This window comes from Triticum urartu, chromosome 1A, assembly GCF_056163025.1.
Source record: "Triticum urartu cultivar PI428250 chromosome 1A, HENAU_Tu73, whole genome shotgun sequence".
Classification (NCBI taxonomy): domain Eukaryota; kingdom Viridiplantae; phylum Streptophyta; class Magnoliopsida; order Poales; family Poaceae; genus Triticum; species Triticum urartu.
This window is the reverse complement of record NC_141873.1, coordinates 529,082,996-529,091,391: the sequence shown is the minus strand read 5'-3', so window position 1 is coordinate 529,091,391 and position 8,396 is coordinate 529,082,996. Positions and strand designations below refer to the sequence as shown.

Sequence of the window (8,396 nt, the reverse complement as noted above, 5' to 3'; positions counted from 1 at the left end):
AACGTTACGCAAATATGTGTTAAATTCTTCCTTAATTCTCGCTCGGTCCATAAAGTTTTTAGAAGGCCACTCACAAGGACGCACTGGAGCATCTCTTGGTGGCTCTAAATCAGCATCACGCATTGCAAGCCTGGGTCCTTGCTTCCTTGAAGAACCACCTTGGAACATTTTCCTAAGCATATTTCTTCCTCTGAAAAATTTCTGAATTTTTTTGTAACTTCAAAATAAAAGTAAACCAAACTCAATAATATTGATAGCAACTACTCCTACAAGTGCCTAGGGCCTATCATGCATCAAAACTACTTGTGACCATATAAATTTGACATGCAAGCTCAAGAACAGGGTCACCTAAGTAGCAAAAATTTGCAATGAATAAAGCACTAGAACAAAAACTAATTGGACCAATGGAGGAGTCACATACCAAGGAACAATCTTCCCAAGCAGTTTTGTGAGAGGTGCTTTGAGCAAGGATATCAAAAATGGCAGCAAAGTGAGCTAGAACTCGTGCTTGAGCTGGATATTCATGTTTGTGGGAGGAAGAAGGAGTGTATGGGTGTAGGATTAAGTGGAGGAGGGCCACCATGGGCCCACGAGGCAGGGGGTGCGCCCTAGGGGGTAGGGCGCACCCTCCACCCTCGTGGGCAGGTGGTTGACCCCCCTGCTATGTTCTCAGTGCCAAATATTCTCAGATATTCTAGAAAAAATCATATTTAAATTTCAGGGCATTTGTAGAACTTTTATTTTCGGGGTATTTTTATATTGCACGGATAATTCAGATAACAGACAGAAAAATATTTATTTTTATTTTATTTAATATAAATAACAGAAAGTAAAAGTGGGGTACAGAAGGTTGTGCCTTCTAGTTTCATCCATCTCATGATCATCAAAAGGAATCTGCTAACAAGGTTGGTCAAGTCTTGTTAACGAACTCATTCCGAATAACATGGAACCGGAGAAATTTTGAATAACACTATGTTACCTCAACGGGGATATGCACATCCCCAATAATAAGAATATCATATTTATTCTTGACAGTAGGAAGAGGAAATTCAAAACCTCCAAATATAATCGATGTGATTTTTCCAATAGAGTTGATACTATGAACTTGAGGTTGTTTCCTCGAAAAGTGTACCGTATGCTCATTACCATTAACATGAAAAGTGACATTGCCTTTAGTGCAATCAATAACAGCCCCTGCAGTATTCAAAAAGGGTCTTCCAAGAATAATAGACATACTATCGTCCTCGGGAATATCAAGAATAAAAAAGTCCGTTAAAATAGTAATGTACGCAACTACAACAGGCACATCCTCACAAATACCGACAGGTATAGCACTTGATTTATCAGCCATTTGCAAAGATATTTCAGTAGGTGTCAACTTATTCAAATCAAGTCTACGATATAAAGAGAGAGGCATAACACTAACACCGGCTCCAAGATCACATAAAGCAGTTTTAACATAGTTCCTTTTAGTGGAGCATGGTATAGTGGGTACTCCTGGATCTCCAAGTTTCTTTGGTATTCCACCCTTAAAAGTATAATTAGCAAGCATGGTGGAAATTTCAGCTTCCGGTATCTTTCTTTTATTAGTAACAATTTCTTTCATGTACTTAGCATAAGGATTCTTTTAAGCATATCAGTCAATCGCATACGCAAAAATATAGGTCTAATCATTTCAGCAAAGCACTCAAAATCCTCATCATCCTTTTTCTTGGATGGTTTGGGAGGAAAAGGCATAGGTTTCTGAACCCAAGGCTCTCTTTCCTTACCATGTTTCCTAGCAACAAAGTCTTTCTTATCATAACGTTGATTCTTTGATTGTGGGTTATCAAGATCAACATCAGGTTCAATTTCTATATCATTATCATTACTAGGTTGAGCATCATCATGAACACTATCATTGACATTATCACTAGACTCAGGTTCATTACCAGATTTTGTTTCAACATCAGAAATAGAAATATCATTTGGATTCTCAGGTGTTTCAATAACAGGTTCACTAGAAGCATGCAAAGTTCTATCATTTTTCTTTTTCTTCCTTTTAGAAGGACTAGGTGCATCCACATTATTTCTCTGAGAATATTGCTCAATTCTCTTAGGGTGGCCTTCAGAATACAAAGGTTCCTGTGTCATTCTACCACCTCTAGTCATAACTCTAATAGCATTATCATTATCCTTACTATTCAATTCATTGAGAAAATCATTTTGAGCTTTAAGTACTTGTTCTACTTGAATGGTAACCATAGAAGCATGTTTACTAATAAGTTTAAGTTCACATTTGACATTAGCCATATAATAACCCAAGTGTTCAAGCATATTTGAATTGTATTTCAATTGTCTACCAAAATAAGCATTAAAATCTTCTTGCTTAACCATAAATTTAGCAAACTCATCTAAGCATGGGCTAGCAAACTTAGTAAATGGAATTTCAGCTTTATCATATCTATAGAGAGAATTTACCTTTACTACCTGTGTCGGGTTATCAAGACCATGAGTTTCTTCAATAGGTAAAGGATTAAGATCATATGTTTCTTCAATAGGCGGTAAATTAAGACCATGTATTTCTTCAATAGGAGGTAAATTCTTAACATCTTCAGCTTTAATACCTTTTTCTTTCATAGATTTCTTTGCCTCTTGCATATCTTCAGGACTGAGAAACAGAATACCCCTCTTCTTCGGAGTTGTTTTAGGAATTGGCTCAGGAATTGGCTCCGGAAGTGTCCAATTATTTTCATTTGTCAACATATTATTCAATAGAATTTCAGCTTCATCCGGTGTTCTTTCCCTGAAAACAGAACCAGCACAACTATCCAGGTAATCTCTGGAGGCATCGGTTAGTCCATTATAAAAGATATCAAGTATTTCATTTTTCTTAAGAGGATGATCAGGCAAAGCATTAAGTAACTTGAGAAGCCTCCCCCAAGCTTGTGGGAGAATTTGCACAAAATTATATATATATCCCTTAAAGTAGTTTGTTTCTTATGAGCAGGGAAATATTTAGCAGAGAAGTAATAAATCATATCCTGGGGACTACGCACACAACCAGGATCAAGAGAATTAAACCATATCTTAGCATCACCCTTTAATGAGAATGGAAATATTTTAAGGATATAAAAGTAACGAGTTTTCTCATCAGTAGTGAACAGGGTGGCTATATCATTTAATTTAGTAAGATGTGCCACAATAGTTTCTGATTCATAGCCATGAAAAGGATCAGATTCAACCAAAGTAATTATATCAGGATCAATAGAGGATTCATAATCCTTATCAGTAACAAAGATAGGTGAAGTAGCAAAAGCATGGTCAGGTTTCATTCTAGCATTAAGAGATTGCTGCTTCCATTAAGCTAATAACCTCTTGAGCTCGTATCTATCTTTGCAAGCTAAAATAGCTAAAGAAGCTTCTTTATCAACAACATAACCCTCAGGAATAACAGGTGAGTCTTCATCATCACTTTCATCAATATTATCAAATTCAATATTTTCATTCTCTCTAGCCCTAGCAAGTTGTTCATCAAGAAATTCACCAAGTGGCACAGTAGTATCAAGCATAGAAGTGGTTTCATCATAAGTATCATGTATAGCAGAAGTGGCATCATCAATAACATGCGACATATCAGAACGAATAGCAAAAGCAAGTTGAGTTGTCGCAAGCTTACTCAAAACAGAAGGTGAATCAAGTGCAAAGCTAGATGGCAGTTCCTTACCTCCCCTCGTAGTTGAGGGATAAATCTTAGTTCTTGGATCTTTCAAGTTCTTCATAATGATAAGCAGATATATATCCCAAGTGACTCAAAGAATAGAGCTATGCTCCCCGGCAACGGCACCAGAAAATAGTCTTGATAACCCACAAGTATAGGGGATCGCAACAGTTTTCGAGGGTAGAGTATTCAACCCAAATTTATTGATTCGACACAAGGGGAGCCAAAGAATATTCTCAAGTATTAGCAGCTGAGTTGTCAATTCAACCACACCTGGAAACTTAGTATCTGCAGCAAAGTACTTAGTAGCAAAGTAATATGATAGTAGTGGTAATGGTAGCAAAAGGTAACGGTAGCAAAAGTAATGTTTTTGGTATTTTGTAGTGATGATAGCAATAGCAACGGAAAAGTAAATAAGCAAAGAACAATATATGGAAAGCTCATAGGCAATGGATCAGTGATGGAGAAGTATGCCGGATGCGGTTCATCATGTAACAATCATAACTTAGGGTGACACAGAACTAGCTCCAGTTCATCAATGTAATGTAGGCATGTATTCCGAATATAGTCATACGTGCTTATGGAAAATAACTTGCATGACATCTTTTGTCCTACCCTCCCGTGGCAGCGGGGTCCTAACGGAAACTAAGGGATATTAAGGCCTCCTTTTAATAGAGTACCGGAACAAAGCATTAACACATAGTGAATACATGAACTCCTCAAACTACGGTCATCACCGGTAAGTATCTCGATTATTGTCACTTTAGGGTTAATGGATCATAACACATAATAGGTGACTATGGACTTGCAAGATAGGATCAAGAACTCTCATATATTGATGAAAACATAATAGGTTCAGATCTGAAATCATGGCACTCGGGCCCTAGTGACAAGCATTAAGCATAGCAAAGTCATAGCAACATCAATATCAGAACATAGTGGATACTAGGGATCAAACTCTAACAAAACTAAATCGATTACATGATAGATCCCATCCAACCCATCACCGTCCAGCAAGCCTATGATGGAATTACTCACGCACGGTAGTGAGCATCATGAAATTGGTGATGGAGGATGGTTGATGATGACGATGGCGACGGATTCCCCTCTCCGGAGCCCCGAGAGGTTTTAGGGCTTGGTGGCGGCTCCATATCGTAAAACGCGATGAATTCTTCTCTCTGATTTTTTCTCTCCGAAACCAAATATATAGAGTTGGAGTTGAGGTCGGAGGAGCTCCAGGGGGGCCACGAGGTAGGGGGTGTGCCCCCCACCCTCGTGGACATGTGGTGGCCCCCCTGGCCTTCATCTTTTGCAAGGATTTTTTATTATTTCCGAAAAGTTGTTCCGTGAAGTTTCAGGTCATTCCGAGAACTTTTGTTTCTGCACATAAATAACACCATGGTAATTCTACTGAAAACAGCGTCAGTCCGGGTTAGTTCCATTCAAATCATGCAAGTTAGAGTCCAAAACAAGGGCAAAAGTGTTTGGAAAAGTAGATACGACGGAGACGTATCAGCGGGTCCCGCGCCCGTCGGCCGACGTGGGTCGTGTCGTTTGTAGCACACGGGTTGGACCAGAAACCGGGCCCCCAAAGACCCAATAGGAGGCGGACAGGCGGCACCGCGTGATTCGCTCGGGTTGATGGAGACGCCGCCGCGAATCGCTGGTGGCCGCATGGCACACGCGGGCTCGCTCGCCGCGCGCGCGCTGTCGGAGGCTCCACGCGCAGCTGATGGCATGGATTCTTGAGGGGATTCTGCCCCCCTGCTAGCAGCGGCGGATCCCGAGGACGATCTGCTGGGCAGGTCTGCCTCTGCCACGGGAACTGATCCCGAGGTGGATTTGTTCCCTGGTTTGGGGCACATGAAATATGGCCCGTGCACTTCATTTTCTTCATCGTTTTGCATTCCGTTTTCTTCTGCAACATCACACAACTCATGCACAATGGTTTGAGGGTTAGTCAACATATGATCATCATGGTTTCGTTCCCCTTCATCAAGGTCGGTGAGAGAAGATGGTAGAAGGAGGATTTCTTTACGGAGTAAAGCACCGGCGTTAGGATGAAGGTCGGCAAAGGGAAATTTCTTCTCATCAAACACAACATCACGGGAAATATAAACGTGCCCAGTGGAAACATCTAGGCACTTAACACCCTTGTGTTGGGCACTATAGCCAAGGAAAACACATTGTTTAGATCTGAACATGAGTTTGCGAGAGTTGTAGGGATGGAGGTTGGGCCAACATGCACAACCAAAGACACGTAGAGATATGTAGTTGGGCTTGACATGAAGAAGCCGTTCTATGGGGGTTTCATTGTTTATGACATGGCTTGGGAGCATATTGATGATATGAACAACGGTGAGGAACGCTTCATCCCAAAACTTGAGAGGCATGGAAACACCGGCTAAAAGAGCTAGACCAGCTTCAACTATATGCCTATGCTTGCGTTCGGCAGAACCGTTTTGTTGGTGAGCATGAGGGCATGACACATGGTGTGAAATGCCAAGTGTTTGGAAGAAGGAATTTAATTTCTCGTATTCCCCTCCCCAGTCGGATTGGACAGCAATGATCTTGCTATCGAACTTGCGTTCAACAAGTGCTTGAAAGTTTTTGAACACTTGAAAAACGTCGGATCGTTTCTTAAGAAGATAGATCCAAGAAAATTTGCTATAGTCATCAATGAAACTTACATAGTACATGTGTCTACCAACAGAACTAGGACCAGGGCCCCAAACATCGGAGAAAATTAATTGCAATGGTTGAGTAGAGACACTTGTAGAAATAGGATAAGGTAATTGATGACATTTTGCTCTTTGGCAAGAATCACAAATAGTTTCAACATTCCGCTCACCAACAAACGGGAGCTTATTTTTCCTAAGCAAACGTTCAACAAGAGGAAAAGAGGCATGCCCTAAACGATCGTGCCAATGTGTTGAAGAAAGTTTGACAACACCATAGGCTTGTTTATTGAATCTCCTAAGCTCCGGAATCAACGGGTAAAGCCCTCGAACGCATCTACCTCGATATAGTACCTTCTTCGTGGCCTGATCCTTTATCAAAAAGAAAAAGGGATGGAATTCAATAAAGACATGATTGTCAATGGTAATGCGATGAACGGATAGGAGATTTTTGTTGGCACTAGGAACATGCAAAATTTTGTGAAGATGAATTTTACGAGAAGGGGTACGTATAACCGAGTGACCAATGTGACGTATGCTCATACCTGCACCACTGGCCGTATGAATCCGGTCCTTCCCGTGATACTTTTCACAGAGAATCACCTTCTCCAGCTCCCCCATGAGGTGATTGGTTGCGCCACTATCAATGTACCAGTTTGTGTCGACACCATAGGATCCTTCAGCGGCGGCAACAACTTTGTCATCATCTTTAGAGGAGGCATCATCTTCATCAAAACGATACCAACAGTCTTTGGCAGTGTGGCCTGGTTTGCCGTAGATTTGGCAGCGAACGGCGTCAGGACACAAACGGCTGGAGTCGCCGCGGCGACCCCTGTTGTTGGTGGAGTTGGGGCGACCGCCGCGGGAGCCGGAGTTGTTGGTGTTGCCGTTGTTGTGCTTGCCCTTGGTGCGAGGAGGACCGCAGTGACGGGAGGAGTACCCACCACGCCCGCGGGTTGCTGCGTTCGCCGAAGACTTGAACCCGCCGCCAGCACTGTGGTACTGGGCGACGCACTGGTCGAAGTTGCTCAGCATGGCGTAGAGCTCATCGAGGGACACCAGTGTGACGCGAGCATCCAGCGCAGACACGAGCGGCTGGTAGTCCATGTCCAGCCCGTGAAGTAGATACGAGATCAGATCATCGTCCTGGATGGGCTTGCCGGCCACGACGAGCTCATCAGCAAGGCCACGCATGGCAGCGAAGTAGGAGGCCATCGATTGGTTCCCTTTCTACGCATTGATCAAGGCAGTGCGGATGTTGTTGACGCGGCTCAAGGACTGCGACAAGAATATACCTGCGAGTGCTGTCCAGAGAGCATGTGCGGTGGTGACCGCGGTGACCGCGATGAGCACCTCTTTGGTGAGGTTGTTGAGTAGGTAGCCTAGAACCTGCTGGTCCTCCCTTACCCAGATGGGATGGAGAGGATTGGGCTCGGATGACTCCTTCCCGTCCTTGTCCTTGGTGACGAGAAGGCGGGACGGCTCCGGCTGGGTGCTGTCGACGTAGCCATAGAGGTCGGCTCCCCTCAACTGTGGCGTGATTTGGGTGCGCCACATGACGTAGTTTGTCCGGGAGAGCTTCTCCGTGACCTGACCGCTCAGATTGGATTGGGTGGCACTGGAGGAAGACATGGCTGGCACTGGTGGAGATCAAAAGCTAGGGTTTGGAAGAGGAGGCTCTGATTACCATGTGCGATAGGCGGAAACGTCTTGCCTCGACCTGAGGCAACGTGCTACGTGTTTATAGGCAGGGGCGCACCTCCCTGTAGCGCATACATTGTTGGAGATATTACAGGAGGTTTAAAACTTGGAGAGCAAGAGATAGAACTGGTTACAAGGGATAAGAGAAGATAGAATTACATGTAACTTAAACTAGCTATCTTCCTAGATCCTGCGCAACCTCTTGGATATCTTGGACTCTGTCATATGTAACACATATTATGTTTAACAACTGCATCTGAGAAACCATATCCTAAATTTAAGGGGGTTTTTCTTTTGCTTGGATTTGGAGCATTGAT

The 8,396-nt window shown here is 42.9% G+C and overlaps 1 pseudogene; it reads right to left on the bottom strand.

Annotated features, from left to right (window-relative positions):
• Positions 1-7,394: 7,394 nt before the first annotated feature.
• On the bottom strand, positions 7,395-7,533 carry LOC147992249 (small nucleolar RNA Z247; annotated as a pseudogene).
• Between the last annotated feature and the right edge of the window lie 863 nt (positions 7,534-8,396).